Source organism: Orcinus orca, chromosome 16, assembly GCF_937001465.1.
Source record: "Orcinus orca chromosome 16, mOrcOrc1.1, whole genome shotgun sequence".
Taxonomy (NCBI): Eukaryota; Metazoa; Chordata; class Mammalia; order Artiodactyla; family Delphinidae; genus Orcinus; species Orcinus orca.
Genome location: NC_064574.1, coordinates 39568649 through 39592073, shown reverse-complemented (window position 1 = coordinate 39592073; position 23425 = coordinate 39568649). Strand labels below are relative to the sequence as shown.

Genomic DNA, 23425 nt, shown 5'->3' with positions numbered 1-23425 from the left:
GGAACCTCCATACTGTTCTCCGTAGTGGCTGCACTAATTTACATTCCCACCAACAGTGTAGGAGCGTTCCCTTTTCTCCACACCCTCTTCAGCATTTATTGTTTGTAGATTTTTTGATGATGGCCATTCTGACTGGTGTGAGGTGATACCTCACTGTAGTTTTGATTTGCATTTCTCTAATAATTAGTGATGTTGAGCATCCTTTCATGTGCTTTTGGGCCATCTGTATGTCTTCTTTGGAGAAATGTCTATTTAGGTCTTCCACCCATTTTTTGATTGGGTTATTTAATTAATTTATTTATTTTTTGATATTGAGCTGGGTGAGCTGTTTTGTATATTTTGGAGGTTAATCCCTTGTCAGTTGCTTCATCTGCAAATATTTTCTCCCATTGTGAGTGTTGTCTTTTAGTTTGTTTATGGTTTCCTTTGCTGCGCAAAAGCTTTGAAATTTACTTAGATCCCATTTGTTTCTTTTTCTTTTTCTTTTCACTACTCTAGGAGGTGGATCAAAAAAGATCTTGCTGCGATTTATGCCAAAGAGTGTTCTGCCTATGTTTTCCTCTAAGAGTTTTATAGTGTCCAGCTTTACATTTAGGTCTTTAATCCATTTTGAGTTTATTTTTGTGTGTGGTGTTAGGAAGTGTTCTAATTTCATTCTTTTACATGTAGCTGTACAGTTTTCCTAGCACCACTTATTGAAGAGGCTGTCTTTTCTCCATTGTATATTCTTGCCTCTTTGTCATAGATTAGGTGATCATAGGCTTGTGGGTTTATCTCTGGGCTTTCTATACTGTTCCACTGATCTATATTTCTGTTTTTGTGCCCCAATATTCACTGCAGCACTATTTACAATAGCCAGGACATGGAAGCAACCTAAATGTCCATCAACAGAGGAATGGATAAAGAAGATGTAGTACATATATACAATGGAATATTACTCAGCCATAAAAAAGAACGAAATAATGCCATTTGCAGCAACATGGATGGACCTAGAGATTGTCATACTGATTGGAGCAAGTCAGACAGAGAAAGACAGATATCATATAATAGCGCTTATAGGTGGAATCTAAAGAAAAGGGTACAAATGAACTTATTTACAAAACAGAAGTAGAGTCATGGATATAGAAAACAAACTTATGGTTACCAGAGGATAAGGGGGACAGGGATAAATTGGGAGATTGGGATTGACATATATACACTACTGTATATAAAATAGATAACTAATAAGAACCTGCTGTATAGCACAGGGAACTCTACTCAATACTCTGTAATGGCCTATATGGGAAAAGAATCTAAAAAAGAGTGGATATATGTATATGTATAACTGATTCACTTTGCTGTATATCTGAAACTAACACAACAATGTAAATCAACTATACCCCAAAAAAAAAAAAAAAGAGCAAAACATTTTCCGAATGTAACACAAAAAAATCCTTGGGAAAAAAAGGAATCTGGGCCACTTAAATGGATAAATGTTTTGGTGGCAGCTCAGTTATCCTCTCTTTTGAGTTATCCATAGTGAATAGGGTAGTGAAATAGTGAACTTGTCATTCCCTGCTCTCCACCCCCAGCCTTCATTGTTACACACATACAGGAACCATCTGTATTAGAATCAATACAGAATTTAGGTTTGGGGAGTAGAATTTAACCAATGGTGAGAAAATCAAGTTTTGTTTCCACAAAATAAAACAAACCTAAAAATACAAAGCACACCCCACATATACTTGCATACACACACATACAATATATTCTCTGATGAGATGTATAATAAGTGGGATTATTTTTATTCCATGAGAATTTTTGCATGAGGAAAGGTGATTCAGGATGAGAGAAGGCCCACACTCCCCAGGGTTTGCAGCAAGAGAGGCGTGACTGCAGTGGAGATGGAGACGCCCAGCCGTGGTCATCAGGCCCTCTGCATATCCTAGAACTGCCAAAAGCGGCTCATTGTAAACTTTTACAATAATGTCCCTAAATGAACTACACCTTCCTGTGTCCATGACCCTTTGAAATGTGACTGAGCCACTGAGGGGATCTCTTCTCTAAAGGGCAGGTCTATTTTCCTATCCTTTGAATCTGGTCTGGCCTCAGGACTTGTTTTGACCAACAGAATAAGGTAGAAGTGATATACAATTGCCATGGGTAGGCATTTGGAGGCTTACAGCTTAAGTCTTTGCCCTCTTGAAACTGTTTCCTGAGACCACAATATTGAGAAGCAGCCCCGGATAAAACATCTCATGATGGAGATCCTCAGTGGTCCCCTGTCCCAGATGAGCCAGCACCCAGCAAAGCCATCAGATAAATGTCATTACCAAGCCATCAGATAAATGCCATTGCATGTGAAAGCCCAGGTGAGATACAGAAGAATTACCCAGGAAACCCACTGAAGTGTGAGACATAATAAATCATTGCATGTCTTTCTTTAACTTTTTATTTTGAATTAATTTTAGATTTATACAAAAGTTGCTAAAATAATATAGAAAATGTCCATAGACCCCTTACTGAGCTTCCCTTAATCTTATCATTGTATGCCACTGTAGTGCAGTGATAAGAACCAGGAAATTGATACTGTCACCTGAAGACCTTAACCAAATCCCACCAGTTTTTCCACTAGTGTCTTTTTTGTTTCCTGTATCAAAGGGTGTCAGTTTCCACACTGCATTTAGTTTTTGTCCCCTCAGTCTCCTCCAATCTATAGCAGTTCCTCAGTCATTCCTTATCTTTTATGACTTTGACATTTTGAAGAGGACTGGTCAGTTATTTGGCAAAATGTCCCTCAGTTGGGGTTTGGCTGAGATTTTGCATTTTAGGAATGATGTGAAGCCCTTCTCCGTCCATCATATCAGAAAGTGCAGCATTTGAAGTTGGCTTATTACTAGTGCTGTTCACCTTGATCTACTGGTCAAGGTGGTTTCTTTCTGATTTCTCCATTTTTATGTTATTGTTCTTCCTTTAAAGCTAATAAATATCTTGGGACATATATTTTGGAATGTGAAAATGATTGTTTTAAGCTACTAAGTGGTTTGTAACTAATAGATAATAGATGGAAGGATGGATGGATGATAGATAGATAGATAAAATAGATAACTGATACAAGGCGCAAGGCAGGCTGGGACTTCTTCTGGCGGGGCTAGGCAGTGTGATGCAGGGGATGGAAAAAAGAGAAGGCTCCATGTAAGCTTGAGTGTCTGTGGCAGTTTCATGGGTGAAGAATTTAGAGGCATTCTGGTGCAGCGATATAATTTCAAGACCTAGAAAAGAAAGAAAAGACATTTTTTCTTTTTAAAATAAGAGCTTAAAGTGGGTTTTGACTTGACACTTGAGTAAGGGATTGAAATAATTTTAAAATTGAATAAAATAGAATAATTTTAAAATTAATTTTGGGTAATTTCAGTACAATTCTATACCAAGACTAGGGCATATAGAGTCCCAGGGTTTCAGATCTGAGGGGTCTTTTTCTCCCCTTAATTGGTAGCTATAGGGTGCTGAGGCAGTGGGCAGAGCCAGACATCCTTTTAACAATGTAACAAAGCTGCTATTTTCATCACTCTATTTGTATAAGATGAATGGGAGTCTACCTATTGGACAGAGTGCTGCCATCCATGGGTAAAAAGCAAGGCAGGAGTGTGAGTCAGAATTTCCTTTCTTGGAGGGAAGGAGGCTGAACTCCCTATTGCTTTGTAATGGGACCTGTACAAGAAGGACCTGGCATGACATGGAACATGAATAACCCTCACTGTGGCCAATGAGAGAAAAAACGGACAGGCATCTAGGAAGTTGTGAGTAGGATCACAGGTTTTCTATATATAACAAATGGTTATTGAATTGCCTGGCACTGGAGATACAGCAGAAAGACAGACAGACAAGTTCCTTGCATTCATGGCTTTTCTATGCTAGTGCAAGAGAGTTTCAACAAACAAGTGCATCATTTGATATCTACTTCAGACAGTTCAATGCAGTTGTAAAGACAAGTAAATTTGGGCAGAAGGAAAGAGAGTGAAAAGGTAGGGGAAGTTGCCGCTTTAGAAAGAGAGGTCAGGGAAGACATGTTGAGGATGTGACATCTGACTCCACAGGTGATAGAAAGCCATCAAGAGAGGACAATGGAGACCAGGCTGTGATGGTGACCCAACAGGTAGATGAAGCCCTGGGAGAAAAAGCCTGAAGGCATGAAACATGGCACCATGTAGAGTTACAGGGCAGGTAACATGCATTGAGGAAGATCCTTGGCAGATAACAGAGCCAGCTGTAGTCCTAAGACAGGGGACTCAGGTTGGGATCTGTGCATCACCTGGGTCTGCAGATAGACTTGAGGGTGTCCATGAACTTGAATGAGAAAAGGCTTAAACTGAATTGGATGTTAATACTATAGTATGGAAACAGATCAGTAGTTTCTAAACATTTCATCAAGAACACTTTCCTTTTTTAAAAAATGAAACCTACATAAATATTACTATGAAAATAAAAATACAGCACTTCTTTGGTTGAAGTAAGTGTCACGATCTCAGATATGCTCACACATGGTCTCTCCTTGAAAGCCCAGTTCTTCATGGAACATAGTTTGAAATCCTCTGTATTAGCACTTCTCGCATTTCCCCAGGCAAATACTATGCTGTCCACAAGCCTGTGAGTAGAAATACCAAGAGGTTTGGCCATGGCAGATGGGGTGATGCACAATAAGGAGGTGGGCAGGTCATGCAAATTGGTGTCCTCCCCGGGGTATGTGAAGAGTTAAATGGTGATTCTGTATGTCCCTCCCCAGATTTCCTTCTGATCAGCCTCACTGTGGCCAGATGCCTGACAATGTCCCAGAGTAGCCAGATATCTGTCAGGTCTGGACTGTCCCAAACTATCTTGAGCTAAGCATTTTTTAAAAAAGTGTGTGTGGCTTAGAAATGCAGACACAGAATTGTATGCTGTATATATATTACCACAATAAAAGAAAAAATAAATGCAGAAACTACTGATCAAAGGCATAATGCAATTTACCTAGCTTGAGAAAGCAATTTGCTCACTATTCCATAAGACCATACCATTATCCACGGACATAAAAATCACTTCCCAAGCTTTCTGTGCTGTGTGTCTTTGGGAAGAGATGACATGGGAAAAAGTAAGTGGAGATGTGAGGCAGCTTTTCCCAGTCCCTGACTGTAGTTTGCTTACTTAATTTACAATGAACTCATTTTTTTTAAATGGCTGTCACTAGAATTTAGATCTTTGGTAATAAATCCCATCACTAAATATTTCCTTCGATTTTGTTAAAAGTGTTTTGTTTTCAATGTGAAGTCTTTAAGGAGCCATCTATATTTTTAAAATAATGTGAGAATGAATAGTTGTAAGTTCCTGTCCTTAAGTTTCTTAAGTGAAGAATTATCGCAATTGTGTTTCTGGAAAGTGCACACAAAAAACACAAATCTCAGATCCTTCACGAGTCTGTCATGAGCTTTTCAGTGGTTAATGTAAAAAGGAGATGGAATTTACCCAAAATAAGAGAGAATTTTCTGATAGATTTTTCTAAGGAGGAAAATAACAAAAAATAATCTTAGTAAGTTTTCTGTTACTAGAGAGGATTTAAGAATAAAATTTTTTTAATGCAAGAGCTATGTTAGACTTTACAATATAAACTAATTAAAGGCTCCCCAGAGTAGTGCATTCAGTTTCCTTTTTAGCCCCTTTTGCCAACTATCTGTTCCCCAAAAGATGATTAGAAGAACTTATTGATCAGACAAAGCTAAGATTATTAGACTTATTGCAGGAAGGTAGAATACCACCTTTACAGGACTTAGTGTCTCAGTCAGGAAAAAGAAAGGGAGGATATGAATGTGTGAATGGTGTTTTAGGGCTCGGCAGGTCAGTTTTAAGGTGGGTTGGGAAGATGCAGAACTGATTGGATCTGCGGGTACATGCCCAGGAGTGGGATTGCAGGATCATATGGTATAACAGCTCTATTTTTAGTTTTTTAAGGAATCTCCATACTCTTCTACACAGTGGCTGTACCAATTTAGATTCCCACCAAAAGTGTAGGAGGGTTCCTTTCTCTCCACACCCTCTCCAGCATTTATTGTTTGTGGATTTTTTGATGACAGCCACTTGGACTGGGCTGAGGTGATAGCTCAACGTAGTTTTGACTTGTTTTTCTGTAATAATTAGTGATGTTGAGCATCTTTTCATGTACCTCTTGGCCATCTGTATGTCTTCTTTGGAGAAACGTCTATTTCAGTCTTCTGCGCATTTTTTGATTGGGCTGTTTGTTTGGGTTTTTTTTTGCTGTACACGGGCCTCTCACCGTTGTGGAGCACAGGCTCCAGACGTGCAGGCCCAGTGGCCATGACTCACAGGCCCAGCTGCTCCGCGGCATATGGGATCTTCCCAGACCAGGGCACGAACCTTTGTCCCCTGCATCGGCAGGCGGACTCTCAACCACTGCGCCACCAGGGAAGCCCTGGGCTGTTTGTTTTGATGATATTAAGTCACATGGGCTGTTTGTAAATTTTGGTGACTAATTCCTTGTCAGTCACACCATTTGCAAATATTTTCTCCCATTCTGTGGGTTGTTTTTTCATTTTGTTTATGGTTTCCTTTGCATATATCCAGAGAAAAACATGGTCCAAAAGGATACATGTACCCCAATGTTCATTGCAGTACTGTTTACAATAGCCAAGACATGGAAGCAACCTAAATGTCCATCAACAGAGGAATGGATAAAGATGTGGTACATATATACAATGGAATATTACTCAGCCACAAAAAAGAACAAAATAATGTCATTTGCAGCAACATGGATGGACCTAGAGATTGTCATACTGAGTGAAGTAAGTCAGGCAGAGATGGTGAAGTATCATAAGATATCTCTTATATGCAGAATCTTAAAACACATGATACAAAATAACTTATTTACAAAACAGAAACAGACTTGCAGACTTAGAGAATGAACTTATGGTTACAGGGTGGGGGAGGGTGAGAGGAAGGGATAGTTAGGGAGTTTGGGATTGACATGTACCAGCTACTCTATTTAAAATGGATAACCAACAAAGACCTACTGTGTAGCACAGGGAACTCTGCTCAATATTATGCAACAAGCTAAATGGGAAAAGAATTGGAAAAAGAATAGATACATATATATGTATATCTGAATCACTTTGCTGTACATCTGAAACTAACACAACATTGTTAATCAACTATATTCCAATATAAAATAAAAAGTTAAAAAACTGATTGGGTCTGGACAGAGTTTATGACATAAAAGCTTTTGATGGCTGAGCAAAGTTGGTGAGGGTCTGGAGGAGACACTTGATAAGCCCTATGTTAGTCATGACATTTAAGTAACTTCTGTTGCTTACACTCTTATATTCCTGGAAGAAGTCTTTCTGGAGCCAGGAACTAAGTTATATTGCTTGTTTTCAGTACTTCTTAACATTGAGAAAGAAAAATATCCCGTCTCAATACTGCTTAACATGGAGACAGGAAATTATGATGATTTCAGTTCTCATTTCCAACCCTGCCATTCTGTATTTCTCTTCTTTGCTATGGCAACATTTTCAAGAAAGTAGTAATAATGATCAATCTCACTTCTGACTTGTAAAATCATCGGTTCAACAATGAAAATACAGAACTAATTAATATGCAGAACCAAAAGTTTTCACCCTCACCTTGTATTTGATTTGACACATTGTGTAGTCACTAAAGACACTTGTTCATTTAATAAGCACATTTTGAGAGCACATTACTTGTCAGTTGAACAGTTAAAAAAAGAACAACCAAAAGCGATTTTGTGTCCAAAGTATGTACAGGAAAATACATTTATTGTAAGATCTAGAACTGTTCTAAAATACAATGTTTATTTTTTTAAAAAATCACAAACTCTGAGAATAATTTTGGACAAACATAGACTGAGTCATTGGGACGGACACACAGTAGTAACATAAAAGATGTCTACTATAACCAGGAAGGCTGAGCACATTTCCATGATGTCAAACTACTTGTATGGTTCTTCTAAAGACTAGTGGATCTGGATGAGGCATAAGGATGGCACCAACATCTGATACTCAAATCTGCACACGTGCCCTATAGCTATGGAAAGATGCCGCTTGGTCACAGAGAAAATCCTCACAAGTTTTCAATCCTGAGCCTTTCGTCAAAAGATAGGGATGAACATCACATAACCTTGAAATAGCACTGTTTGGCTCATTTAAAGTGACTGTCTATTAATGCTGACATTTTCTGTTGAATACCCATTGTATGGCTTCAGGCAATAGGCTGTGGAGTGTGGGGGAGGGGGGAAGAACAGGGGAAAAAAGCAGCTTGAGATTTGCGACCTTACTGTGACTATGAAATTATGAAAAGGAGCCAGGCTTGTCCACACTGGCCACAGGTAAGTGTAGCTATAACTAAAATTTACAGGATGGGTAAAAAGAATCACATCAGCAGAGTACTGTAAATCCTGGTTACCCAGTCACTCCAGCAAATTCCTAGTGGATCATCATGCCCCCAAGTTTAAGTGTTTTTTCTTAAGAAGTAAAGGTAAGTGACAGGTTAGAAACATAAGCAAGCAGTGAAATCATTTCACTTCATGAATTTAGAATGGGTGGAATGGGAGGAATAACGCACAAAGGGGAATTGAATAGATGCCTGCAGGAAACTTTCATTCAAGGTCCTATAAGAGGTCACACTTTGAACAAGGTTGTAGGGATACTGGGATAGAAAAACACATCCTTGGTATCAAAGAGGCCACTTCTACAAATGGAGAGAATCTGATAATCTGTAACAACACATGAAACTACTCCTCCAAGAGAGGTAAGCCTGGTGCGGACTGAACTAAATAGGTGTTATATGGTGTCTTGAGATGTCTGGATTTTATCCTGAGAGAATGGGAGGCCATGAAAGAACTATAAATGAACTCATCATTTTTTTTAAATTCTGGAAGTATTATCATGGTTGCAGTGAGAAGTTAAGTTATGAGGCCATTGCAAATATCAAGCTAAGAGACGGACGAAAGCTTCTACTAAGGCAATAGTCATAAGGATGGAATAAAGGAGTCAGTGGAACACTGGCATTCTAGCATGTGGACTGAAAGAGAGAGAAGAGTCAAAAATCCTTCCCAGTTGTCCATTTTAAGCAGCAGGATGGAAATTAATGGATTCAGTAACACAGGGAGTGATGGGGAAGCAGCAGTGTCATAGGTTGGCCTCCCTGGACATGGGCTCTGGGATGCAAAACCTATACTAGGAAGTTCTCTCAGAAGATAGACCTGTGGGAAGAAAGGACAGTGGTACTAGGAGCAGGGAAAGTCTGATCCACAACTCAGTGGTTGAAACTGAGTCCTCAGTTGACCCTACGAGAGCCAGAGCCAGCCCTTCAGAGTCGTTCTAAATTGAGAAAAGGGGACTAGACCTCTATATCTCCATGACACCCCTTTATTGGCCACAGGCCAACCCCCCCCCCCCCCAGGGAAGTGGCACACCTTTGAGAAAATCAGTTTCCTACTACAGCCTAGGACAATTTCCAGTAAGGGATGGAGCTACAGGTATCCTCAGCAGCAGGGGGATAGCTGTGTTTACCCTAAGGAGGGAACCTCCCCCCAACCATAAGGTTGCTATTGTTGTGACGTTGTGTTGTTGTTTTGAAGGGAGTTAAGAAACCCATTCATTTTTTAAAATAAAAAGTTCCTAGTCTCCACATTCAAGAAGGAACAAAATGGACTCTTTTCCTCCCCATAGCAACAAGTAATCATCTGAAATAGGTTTTAAATTGGTCCCAATTGATATCACTATCTAGGCTAGCCCATCTGCAACAGGCTCATCGGAGTATCCACACTTCCTTATCTTGAGTTGGGCTCCCCTGTGGGATATCCCGATGTGGATGCCCAGTGGGCAATTGAACACATGCATAGATGAGAACGAGCTGGGAAGAGAGGGGGAAAGAGGTCATGTAGTCATCAGTTCACCGACAGGAGCTGGTGCTGTGAGAGCAGAGACATTTCCTGAGAGTGCGGAAAGCGAGGAAGAGAAACAGGTCTGGAAACCTAGGAAACCATCAACACTTGCAATATCTATCCAATTTCAATGTGAATATGAATCATCTGAGGGTCTTTTAAAACTGAAGATTCTGGGATCCTGTGGTATAGAGATTCCACATTTCTAGAAGACTTCCAGGTGTTACAAATGTTACTGGTCATTGGATCACACTAAGAGTGACAATGAGTTGAAGAATAGGAAGATGAGAAGACCAAAAAGATGAAGGAAAATCTAAGGAGTTCAAAGGAGAAAAATGTGGTGGTGATGTAGCAAAAGCTGAGACAATTAAGGGTTAAGAAGGCAGGAGCATTTGTCGTGTCTACATCTGCTCAAATCTACGCATGGTTTGAGCAACAATGGGAAGACCCCAATTGCCTAGAAATTCCTGGTTAAACCACACACTTCTTAGCCTCAGAATAATATAAAAACCCTTGAGCCTTTTTAGCAGGTATCCGTCTACCATATTAGTCCATAAAGGCTGTGTTACTAAGAAACAGAACACGGGAAGAAGATAAAACGGTGATGGGGGAGGGGGTGATTTATGCTGATACTGGGGAAGAGGAGGAGGCAAAGGAATAGATCAGAACTGGATAGAGGGCTGTAGAGGGGATTGTGAGAACCCAAGAAAAGGACAGTAGGGAGAAAGGAAGGAGTTCTGTAAGCACAGAGAAGGAAAAAGAAAATAGACATTGCTCTTTCAAAATCATTGCCAAAAATCAATCCTAAACCCATGAAGCACAGGAGAGGAATGAGCAAGCATCTCAAATACACATAGACCTTCATACATAATTTTGAAGGAGTGGGTGCCTTAGTTTAGGTTTCCGCCCAAAGAAGAGTGGGGGCAGGTAGTTTATTTGAAAAGTTATGCTATGAAGCAAGGACAATAACACAGGCAAGCAGTCAAGACAGTACAAGTGCACATGATCAAGGTCACAGCTGTCAGCCAGGGCTCACTTCTGCCAGGACTTCTGAGAAGCTTACAGAAGGCATCCCCAAGTGTCCTTCAGTAGATCCACCACCTCCCATTGGTGGAGCGTTATCCCCTACGGGTATTAACATCCTAACATTCTGGCCTGCCCTTCCTGTGGGTTCAGAGGAGGCCCTGAGCAAATGGGCAAGGAGACATGAACATCCTGTGCTGGAGAGTGGACGCTGCCTGCAGATATGAGGTTAACCCCAAGTGGAAACGTCCACTGAACCTGCAGCTGAAATCAGAGGCGGGATGAAGGATGTGATACAATATACCAAAGGCATCAACCGCAAGGCAATAAAATTAGTGGACCTGTAGATATATTTTAAAGCAGTGCACTTTGCAGTTTCCAAGGCCGGATGGTAATACAAAACAGTGGTTAACTGGGGTTGCCTAGTAGGAACTGAGCAGTGTGGAAGCTACAATCAGCCTGTTACCTCCATGCAAATAGATGATGCTCTTAAATACTTCCCCAGCAATTCTGTCATTCCCAGTTAATGGGCCAAACTGAACCTTTGTAAGCCCCAATACAAGAGGTAAACTTCAGCTGGGTCCCTGCCAAAATAATCACATATCCTGAATTAGTCAGATGTGAATTAACGACCTTTTAGCCGCGCAGGGTTTTTGTCAGACATATTGATCCTGGAGTGAAACAGCCCATTAACTGCTATAATTAAGACGCAGTTTCTGTGTGAAGATGAAGGGCCTGGGCAGCAGCAAATTGCAAGATGCTTGTTCCTGTGAGGCTCACCGACAGGAGATCAGGCAAGGATCGTGCAGGGGGAGTTTCTCTTGTTTTCCTCCTGACAGGAAATGACAGCCAAGTTCCAAATGAAACAAATGAAGTTTACACAATTATTTAGAGCCTGAAAGCAAGAGGAGCTCCACATCACAAATTACTGGTAGAAATCGAGTTTTCCTACCAGGCCAAAGGAAGCTGTTTTGTATTCAGTACACCCTCCCCTCTGCTTGCCTGCTTTCCAATAATCAGGGTTTCTCTCCTTTTTTAATTATAGCTCCTCTCACCAGAGAATTGCATTAGTTGGGAAGAAACAGTTTAATAAATGTTTGGAGTGTTAGCAAAAAGAAACCCACAAGAAGGAGCATTAAGTAATAGAAGCCAGGCAAAGACCCCGTAAGGGCGTCCGGAGGGGAGCTGCTGGCTGTGGCCAGGACTTTGCAGAATAGCCATGGCGGGAGGGATCTGGAGCAAATTGCTGGTGGGTGGATAGGAAGCAAACGTGGACACTGCTGCATTTTCTTTTTGAAAGATTCAGGAAATGTCCCATTTTTCTCTAATATAGTTGGCATGGATGCAATTGTTTTCTTCCTTTTTTTGAGGAAGGTGAGGGGGTCCTGAGGACTTGGAACAGGTGAAAACACTGCAAACAGATATTGCAGGATGACAGCCTGGCACCAGGCTTAGCACAGATGAGATCCTCTGAAGAACAAGCGGAAAAAAGAAAACACACCAACCCACCTTCTGCGCAGGAGAGAAAGAAGAGAGGGAATTCAAGGGGCCAGATGTGGTGCAAGGTGCCTTCTCTGTCTTACCATGTGACGCCTTTAAAATCCTTGGGGGTGTGGATTGGTTTTATTCCCATTTTAAGGAAACTGAATCTCACTGATATTAAATGACTTGGCCGAATTTAGCTGTAAGTAGCAAGTCCAAAATCTGAATACAAGTTTGCTCCAACTCCTAAAATTGCCTTGCAACAATGTTTGCTTGCATTTTTATTTATTTAGTTTTTAAGATTTATTTATTATTTATTTATTTGTTTATTTTATTTTTGGCTGCATTGGGTCTAAGTTACAGCACACAGGATCTTCGTTGAGGCATGAGGAATCTTTTGCTGTAGCGCGCAGGCTTTTCATTGTGGTGCGGGCTTCTCTCTAGTTGTGGAGTGCTGGTTTCCCCTCTCCAGTTGTGGTGCACAGGGTCCAGGGCACATGGGCTCTGTAGTTTGTGGCACGCGGGCTCTAGTTGAGGTGCGTGAGCTCAGTAGTTGTGGCGTGTGAGCTTAGTTGTCCCGCAGCATGTGGGATCTTATTTCCCTGACCAGGGATCAAACCCATGTCCCCTGCATTGTAAGGCGGATTCTTTACCATGGGACCACCAGGGAAGTCCCTGCTTGCATTTTTAAAAAGTATGTGGTTATGTACACATGCCAAATTTTATGGGCTCATTTAAAGGTATGAATACAAAGCATCGAGTCTGCTTGTATGGATATCTAAAGGATGTAGTTATAGTGATTATTGTCAGGCACCAAAAACATGAAAGCATTTTATCTGACAGGAAAGAAAAAACACATGGAATTTAGATATGTGTCAGGTGTGGAGTCACTGTCATTTACTGTGAATATCACCTAAGGGCCGTGATCAGTGATGCTCAGTAGACTGGAACTCTCCTTATAGCAGGTAGCTGAGGGGGTGTTTCTGAACCTCAGATCCCAGGAATTCCCTGTGGGCAGCCCCCGTCAGCACGGGCAGAGATGAACATTGGTCTTGATCAGCTTAAAATGATAAGATGATCATGGGGAAATTGACAAGGGGTCGGAATACTAACTTTTCAGGCAAATCAAGATTTTAGAATGTTTCACTTCCTTTCACTGGTGCTCCAGTAGCTATCAATAACACTCGTGCTGACCTTGAACTTGCACCATCCTAGGAGGAACTGGAGGTATCTGGATGGCAAGTACTGAGACCACCATAGTGGATGCTGCTGCTGCCCCATCCAGACCCCCTTTCCTGGGGTGACACATCCATCTCCAGCTGCTGCTAACAGCTCCCAGATGCCCCCTTCCCCTAAGAACTGGCCAGAACAGGAGCTGTCTTGACTGGGAAGTGACTGTTCTTTATGGCCAAGCCGCATCCTTGTTACACTGAGGGAAGACTACAGACAACACCTGGCTAGCATGTGGTACAAAAGTCCAAACCCCTCAGCTCATGGACAGACAACTCTGGCAAAACTCATGCAGCTGAGCTGCCTGCAGGATCAGGCTGAAGTTAGTCACCAATTAAGCCCACGTCTTTGCTGGCTTCTTCCCCAGTCCTATCCTGCTTCCCTCATTCCTTTACAGGTTTCTCCTGAGGGCTCATCCTCAATAAATCACATACACAGGAATCTGTCTCAGGTTCTTTTTCTTGGGAAACTGGCCTAAGGTAGCTATCCGTTTTGACCCAGTCTTAAGTGATGCCCCAATGGAATTACCATTGTCGGGGTTGGCTTAGTTCATGGTCTGATTTGGGATCAAGGCAATAAGAAGAATCCCCTTGACTTCTAAACTATTTCTACACTATAGCTTGTTAGTAGTTGAAGTTACTTAAAGAGAAGCAAGCTTTTCATTCTAAACTTAGATTTAAGATTTAAAATACAAAAACTTTAAGGAAAGAAAGCATTTTAAAAGGACGGCATCTCTGGCATTCTAAGTGTTTGGAAAGGAGAACAAGGAAAGAGATATGAAAGAGCTGATGTACATGACATTTTGATTTGGCAATTTTGATGTTGCAAAATGGAAATGGTGGCTTTAATGCAGCTGTTTTTTTTAATATAGATCATTTTGAGTTTGGTCTATACAAAACCCTGACCTCATCATTGACTGTCACTTTATTGTTAATATCCGTGCCTGGAGTGGGGAATATAGGTTAAGGTAGGTGTTCATTATGTACCCCTTTGCTGGACCATTCCCATCACATAAAAATATCTTGTTATTTCTCCAATTTAAAAAATCCTAGATCTTCAAAGTTCTAATCACAAGAAAAAAAATGTTGGTAACTGTGTATGGTAATGAATGCTAGCTAAACTTATTGTGCTAATCATTTTGCCCTATATACATATATCAATTCATCATATTATAAACTTAAAATTAATACAACATTATATCTCAATTATATCTCAATTAAAAATTATTTGCTCAGGGTCCTCACAGATTCAATGGACCACCCAAATCACTAAATACAGGAAAGCTGTCCACTGAAAAGGACCACTCACATTGGACAGTTATGTAAATGAGAAGTAAACCTTTATTGGTTTAAGCTAACGCTATTTTAGAGTTTATCAAGCAACCAGCACTTCCCCATTACTCCACTTTTTGTGTGTCACTGCTAATCATCCTTAAATACTTGGTCCCACACATCTCCAGAAAGCAAAAAAAAAAAAAGAAGAAAGAAAGAAAAAAAAGCCGTTTCTTGTTCACCCATACAGCAAAACTCGTGTGTCATTGTCTATACTTGCTAATCCGAAGTATGTCTTTCCAAGCTCTCTTGAACACATTCCAATCTGGTTTTTTCCTCACCATTTTCTGAAAACCGTGCTTGTCGATATCACTGGTGACCTCTGTGTCGCCAAAGCTAAAAACAGTGGTCAACACTCACTTGGTTTGTCAGCTGATCACTCTATTTTTTGACATATTTTCTCTCTGTATCTTCCAGGACACCAGTCTTGCCTGGATATCCTCCTCCCTTCCTGGCTTCTCATTCTCAGTCAACTTTCCTAGTTTCCCATTTCCTCCCCTCCCTCTAAATATGATAACACCTTGGAATTCAGTCCTTGGACCTGTTCCCTTTTCTGTCCAGAGTCATATCCTGACTTATCCCACCAAGATTCATGCTTCACACATGCAATTCGCTGCAGAAGAATCCTGATTAATATCAGCAGCCTGCTCCTCCCTGCCCCCTCCCCAGCTTTAGATGTTAATATTCAAATTCTTACTTAACACCTCCTCTTGGATAGCAAACTTAGCATGCTTAAAAAGACCTCCTGTTATTCCCCACTCTAAACTGAACTGCAATTTTCCCTTCTGCTGCATTAATGGCATCACTATCTTTACAGTGACTCAGACCAAAATATTTTGTGTCGACTAGACTCATCTCATTGTCTTGAAGCTCACATCCAATCCATCACTAAATCCTGAAGAATTAACAGTTAAAATAGATCTCCAGATTTTGACCACTTTTACTTCTCTTGCTGCCATCGCCTGGTTCAAACCATCATTATTTCTCATCTGGATTAGCTAGTAATTCATCTCCCTGCTCACAGTAGTCATGGTGATCTGGTTAAAAATCAAGTCAGACCACATCATAACTTTGCTCAAAATCATCCAAAGGTTTTTCCCAGCTCACTCAGAATAAAGCAGAAGTCCTTGCTAACCTCTAAGACCCTGTATGAACCGCCCTATCCCATTAATTATCTGACCTTATTCCCCTTCTTTCTTTTACACTCAAGCCATGTCGACCTTCTCACTGTTCCTTGAACACATCACAAACGTTCCTACCTCACAGGCTTTGCACCTGCTTACCCTTCTGCCTAGCAAGCTTCTTCTGTAGATATAGCTATGCCCTGCTTCCTTCATCATTTATGTTTTGGTAAAAAGTTACCTTCTTGATGAGGGTTTAGCTGTGTACCTCCGACACTTCATAACCCCTCTCCTGCTTTATTAACTACTCACAATACATTTAACACAAATGAACATATATGACCATAGCCCTATGTTTTTAATTATTTAGCATTTTTTTCACTTTTTCCTCTCTAGGATGTAAGTTCCATGAGAGTAGGAACATTGGTCTATTGTGTTCGATGTCTATGCCATAGACACTAAAACAGTGTCTGGCACATAGTAGGTGCTCAATTAATGTTTTCTGTATGACTAAGTGAGTGAATGAATGTGTTTGAGCTGAACGGATGTCAAGGCAGGGTGAGGAATGGGTGATATGAACAGCATTTGGAATACAAAAGGCATCGATCAGTCAGTCATGTGTCCATCATGCTAACTTATCTCAGTAAGGGTGACAATTCATTTCAAACAACTTAAGCATCTTCTCATTCTTTAAAAATTTACCTGTATCTTAGAGTCTGAAATTCAAATTCCCTGATTTTTTAAGTCATAAAATGTTATATTACTTCAAGTAATAGATTTGAATGTCTAAAATAAAATATATTTGGTTTTACATTTTTAATTCTTAAAAAATTTTTATTGGCGTATAGTTGATTTACAATATTGTATTAATTTTGAGGATACAGCAGAGTGAATCAGTTATACATATACATATATCTACTCTTTTTTAGATTATTTTCCTGTACAGGCCATTACAGAGTATTGAGTAGAGTTCCCTGTGCTATACAGTAGGTCCTCATTAGTTATCTATTTTATATACAGTAGTGTGTATATGTCAAATTCAATCTTCCAATTTATCCCTCCCCCTTACATTTTTAAATTTTGACAATTAGTATAATTAGTGAATCTGGGTGTCTGTTAAATTTTCTCATGTTTATCTTTAGTGATTGGGTATTTGTTATAATAAAGTTTTCAAATTTTTTGACATCAGTAGACCATCTAATGGTTGTTCAGAATTTTGTATGGACCATCAATTTTTAGCAAGTTAAAAAAAAAGTCCTCAAAATTTTAAATACAAAGGAAATCCATTTTATGTAAATAATTTTAAATTTAATAATAACTGTTTCATATGTTGAGAACAACAAAATTGTTTGCAAATTTTTACCAATGTTTTTATATTTAGCTTAATGATGGATAACCTGAGAAGTAGGTTGTTATCCACTCACTTGTTTCTCTTTTCACTATTATATTTACTTCAGACAAAACTAGAAAACCCTAACCCACAATTATGTGTCAGGAGGGACGGTGGCTCATGTTTGGCTTGACAGATAACTCTGGCAATTTAATTTGAACAAAGCATATGATGAACATATAATTGTGGATCTCAATGGAGATTACTTTCAGTGCTTTTGGTGCTGAATCAATAGTCACAACCCTCAAATTCTGAAAGGTTGCATATATCACCTCGCAAATGGATTCCTTGTTTTTATGCTGGTTGAATTCAGATCTGAAAGGTATTACTTGTTCATTTGTTTTCATCTTCTTTTGCTTCACTCAGGCCATCAAATTCTTTCACAAAAAGTAAATAAACTTACAAAATTGGGGGAGAGAACAAATTTTCAACAATCAAGTTATTATACAAAATTGGGACATCAATTTCCTTCTTAGCAAAGCAATCAGGAAAAATATTAATTGCTGAAGAAAAGTTAAATTTTTAGTAATTGAACCATAGTACCAAAATTTGGATTTCCTTTAAAAATCCTCATGTATTCTAATCTTTGATTTTAAAATTGTGGGCTCTTGGCCCTGGGGTGATATGATTATCCTCCTAAAGACCCTGAGACTATGAGATAGTACACTATGAGGAAGCAAGTGGAAAACATAGACATGTTTCCTCAGTCTTGATCTAGGTTATGAGGAAATGCTTTTATCTCAACCTCCATTTCAAAGACTCACATGTTCACCATTTCTCTTGAAAGCCAACAGACTTCAGTGTGAAAAAGTAAAGTCTTATTTTATCTGTGTTTACTTGTTTACTGATTATCATTTAGTTAATTGACAATTTTTACTGTGTTCTTCCAATATGAATTGTGATCAGGAGGCAAACTGTTGGCTGCTAACTGTTCTCTGTGAATAAATTCCTAGTGGCTAGGAATCTAGGCATGGTCTCTTTAATCCTCACAGCAACACTGTTCTTTGTTGCCTATCTAGTGGGTCCTGTATTAACATTTATGTCAATGCATGCTCTCTAGTCTACATCAGTGCTCACAAAACAATCAGAAATTATCTTTTTCTCTAGTTTGAATTTTTAGCATAAAATAAAACAAAAATTTTTCCTCCATTTCTCCCTCTGTTGAGAATGTCTCCTGTGCTAAGACTTGATTCACATGCTATACATTTCTGGTTTCATCCAATTATAAATTGTAACACTTGTTAGCACATGCACAGTAATTAGAGAGTAAATATAAAGGTGCAGAGCACAATGAACAATAAAATGCACCAGGACACACAAGTTCAAATACTATTCTAAAGTAAATAGACAAAACTAAATGAAGAAAATTGGCTTTTGCCTTAAATCAAATATACAAAGACAGGGGAAAAGACAGATCAGTTTAACTCCAACTGGTGTCTATAAAATCAACTTAAAAAAAAAAAAGAAGAAGGTGATTTTTGCATAGCTTTGGTCACAAATGTATAACATAATTTTTCTCACTTGAGGAACCCCAACTAAACTAAGATGATGGCTACCTCTAAGAAAGTACTGAGCAGATTCAAACAAATTCACCAAGGACACTCAACTGGTCCCTGTAATCTGATGACTTAGTGATACTAGCAGGTAGGTGATCAAGCAAAACATGCACATGGAAATATGCTAGACATGTAAAAACTACTCAGGGGATGGAACAGATCATCCCGAGAGTAAGGCTATAGGGACTCCTTTGATGATGCTTTTGAGTCAAATTGGGATTGCATTAATCATAACAGCCCACTGCTGTAAAGGATTATCCACCAATATCAATGTATAAAGGAATTTTGGTAACAGCTTTTTTTGGTCATGGCTTGTTCAGCTTCCTTTCTGTGCATTATACTTGTCATTAATTTCATGTTTAGTTTTACAGCATTTTGGCAATATAAGATTTATATTAGTTTTTGCTATAAAGAGAAAAACTGAATTTACGCACCTCTCTTTCTTATCTCATCTTTGACTTTAAGAGATAAAAATTTCCATTTTGTCCTGGTCCATTTGTTTGCATTTGTTCTGGAAAATATGTACAACTTTCTTTTATTTATTTTAAAATGACATGAAAACATAGATGTCTTCATAACATACATTCAAAAGTTTCATAGGAGGCATATTTGGAAATGGAGGCTTTACTAGTCCAATAAAATTTTAATTTTTGACATTAACAATTGTATTTCCCATTTGCACTTTTAATTTATATCTACATGTGTGAAATTGTCAGTATATATAGATTCACATCCTGCATTCACACTAAAGAACTGTTTACTATTTATGTCATAATTTTATCTGACTGTAATCTTTTTTGTTGTTGTTAATAGCACTTTTATCTTTAATGAAGTATTTCTGAGTCATCCATCTATTTTTATCCATTGGAGATACAACAGCACACACTAATAAGAATGAGACAATTTAACAGACATAACAATACACAAGCAACAGATTTTATTACTTGAATATTGAAAATACCATTGCAGAGAGAGAAATCAGTCCCATCTCTTAATTTCTGGGGAGGGGAGAGGGGTTAGAGGTTGAATCAGTTACCAATGGCCAATGAGTTAATCAATTGTGCCTACATAACGAAGCCTCCATAAGAACCCAAAAGGGGGGGATTTCAAAGATCTTCCATGTTGGGGGACCAGAATGCTTCCATGTGCTACACTGTGCTGGACCCCAAACTCCACGAGGATAGAAGCCCCTTTGTTTGGTATGCATCTGGTTGTTGATTTGTATCCTTTAATATCTTTTGTAATAAATGAGTAATCTAGTGAGTAAATGGGTTTTCCTGAGCTCTGAGAGCAGCTCTAGCAAATTAATCAAACTGAGGGAGGGGGTGGTGGGAACGTCTGATTTATAACCAGTAGGTCAGAAGTACAGGTAACAACCAGGGCATCTGAAATGGGGAGCAGTCTTGTGGGACTGAGCCCTTTACCTGTGGAAGTTGATTCTATCTTCGGGTAGACAGTGTCAGAATTGAGCTGAATTCTTGGATGCCCTGCTGGTGTCCGAGAATTGCTTGTTGTTGTGGGGAAGCCTCCACACACTTTGGAATTGGTCCTGGAACCCCATTTATATCTGTCATCACAAAGCTCAGATATTCCAACAAACAACATGTATTGTTGTTGTCAACATGCCTCAATAATTACATCCATCACTGAGATGAATAGATAACTCTAAAGATTTTTTTCCCAAATTTTAGCACAAAATAAGTTTCCTGTGAGAATTTTGCTTTCTCAGATCTTTATCGTCTCCCTTTTTCCTTTCTTACTCTCCTTTCCTGATAGACTAGAAATGACCAACTTGAATCATGACTCCTGCCCTGAGATACTAAATCTATGTATCATTCATCTCTTTTCAATGAAAGCTGCTTTTTATTATCTATTTGAATTTTCTTTTTTGATCAGCATAAACTACCCATTGAAGCCTATGGGAATCAAATCTCATCCTGGCCTTCTGTGAACTCAGCTACAAGTACATTTCAGGAGGCTCCAAATTTATGTCTCTGGTCCTCTCCCTTTTTACATCATCCTAAATAAACCTCTCTAAGAGTTGTTGGAGGTAGTCGCCCACAGCACCGTCACTTTGATGGACCCTTTGCTTTGTGTCTAAAAGTTCTTCCTCTGACTTAGAGAAACCAAGAGGATGTGATTCACTTTTATAATAGTGAAAAATAAATTAAGCTGCTCTGCAATACATGTGCGTGTCCTCAGTCATGCTCACCATAATTCAGCATGGGACCTTTCCTCTTGCTCCTCCAACGTGGATTTTCTCCATCTTTTTCCTGAGGACATTGGGGTTTGTCATTAAAAGGATCTGAAGGAATTTAGCACAGGTTTTCATCCCAAACACACTGCAGTGGTCAAATCAAGGGTATTTCATAAGAAAATGGCTCAAGTGAAGGGCTTCCTTCATCAAGAAAGCCAGCTGTGAAGTGGCCAGCCTTCAAGTCTCCTGCCCCTACAGCCTGCTGGCCATGGAGCTGAGTGGGCTCCATTGTCTGCTCCAAACAGCTCTACACTCAGGGCACAGGCACAGCACCCCACCCGCCAAGAGCCACAGGATTTGCATATGGGAAGCTCCCCTGCTGGGATCAAGTGCTCTGACAAGGGTACCCAACCCTTGCTCTTTCCACAGAGAAGGCATCTAACATGCTGAGCCTTTATTTTGCCCCAGGCCATCCTAAGCTGCTGACATACCTTATCTTACTATCATCCCAATGGGTATTGGAATCTCTTTTTATGGAGAGGGCAGGGGAAGAGCCGAGGGGCAGAACTGATGCTCAGAGTGGTGAAATAACTTGCCAGAAAGCACAAGAGCAGAGACAGAATCTGAATCTGTCTTATGATGCCAAATCCAGATCTCTTTGTCCTTTAACAGGTTGCTTTAGGATGATAGAAATAGTCTAATACAAAATATTTATTATTTTTAAAGATGTGTTCCACCACCACATTTCCTAAAAGAGATTATAATTAGATTGTCCCAATCTATTATCATTTAATTCCTTGAGATCGTGGATACTTGTGGAGCACCCAAGAGCATCTAGATAGTTCCTTTGAGATCAATACTTTATGCTATTAAAAGCTTTTCTTTTGGAGGGCACACAATAAAATATATGCTTCATGGTAACAGAGATTTTTGTCTACTTTGTTCGCCAAAATATCCCCGGTGCTTAGAAGGGTACCTGGCTTGTTGAATAAACAGTTAACAGAGAACAAGATCTCAAAAGTTGGCATCAATTTTGGTTGAGTTTGCTGGTAAAAGGAAGATGCCATAAACAAATTGTTTTACTTCTCAGTGTTGCCAATGGTAGATGTAAGTAAGCCCTTCAGCGATGAGATGGAGAAGCTTCCTAAAGATTCTACAGAAGAAAACAGAGCAGAACAGAAAGAAGTGGGAATGGTGGTGGTGGGGGGGGTGTTTTAGAATTAGTGTCAGACCCCATAAAGTCTTGGGCTATGGAAACTGGCAGGGCAAGTGGAAGTCAAAGATGTGGGGACAGTAATGGGTCTCAGATTCTCAGCAGAACCTTAATGAAAAATCAGCTATTGGCAGCACCCACAACCCATCCTCTTTGGGGGTACCTCTGATGGGTGCAGAATTTCAGGGGCAGGCTAGCCAGTGTCCTCTGCCCATGGTCTGTGCTCTTGGTAGTATCTGCCTAAGGAAACTGGCATGTGGAAGATTGGCCTAAGCCAGGAGGGGTCTGCCCTAGATTGCCTCAAACATGAGACACATGAGCTTGGCCCAAACTGTCCAACCTGGATACAGAAGCTCAAGTCACCTTCCTTTGCTGCACTCTCCTTTGGGAGTGATGGCTCAGCCTCCCAGCTCATGTTTGCCAAGAAAACACTAGGTTTATACAAGGGAACAGGTCATTTGTGGAGGCCCAACAATCAAACTAGAAACTACCAAATAAGGATAACTGAAAGATTTACCCTTTAGACTGCTGCCTGGTAGGTTAAAGGGACCCAAGGTTGCCATGCAAGACACAAGTAGCATAACTACATTTAAATAAAAGCCCAGATAACATTAAGATCCTTCATCAAAGTCCCTCTCTGCAATAGATAATATAAGGATGGGTAGCAGAACACTGGTTAGTAGAACTCATTACAGGGATTCTAAATTATGCATCAAAGAACTACTATAGAATGCAGAGGGACATTAAGTTGACTGATGAAACCTGAATTTTTTTCTGGGCATATGCTGATTTTAAGGATAGTCCTTTAAGGATAGTCCTCGTGCTGCAGCACGAACACGATAAATGTATTGTTCAAAGGTCAAGGTGCTTAGCTAATGACTTTTCCTCTTCCCTCTCCTCTTCCTCATTATTATTATTATCATTATAAAATAATATATGCATATTGTAAGA

General features: G+C 39.7%; 1 long non-coding RNA gene across 4 annotated transcripts in view; it reads right to left on the bottom strand.

Annotated features, from left to right (window-relative positions):
• The window catches only part of LOC117203899 (uncharacterized), a 398345-nt gene that overhangs the window by 17210 nt on the left and 357710 nt on the right, over positions 1-23425 (bottom strand). For 2 of the 4 annotated variants that reach the window (XR_007472134.1, XR_007472135.1), the window contains one exon: positions 1830-3251. The exons of 1 other annotated variant lie outside the window; for it this stretch is intronic. This is a non-coding gene — a long non-coding RNA (uncharacterized LOC117203899). Of the gene's footprint in view, positions 1-1828; positions 3252-23425 lie in introns of those variants that run through there. One more of the 4 variants, XR_007472133.1, reaches the window with a different exon arrangement.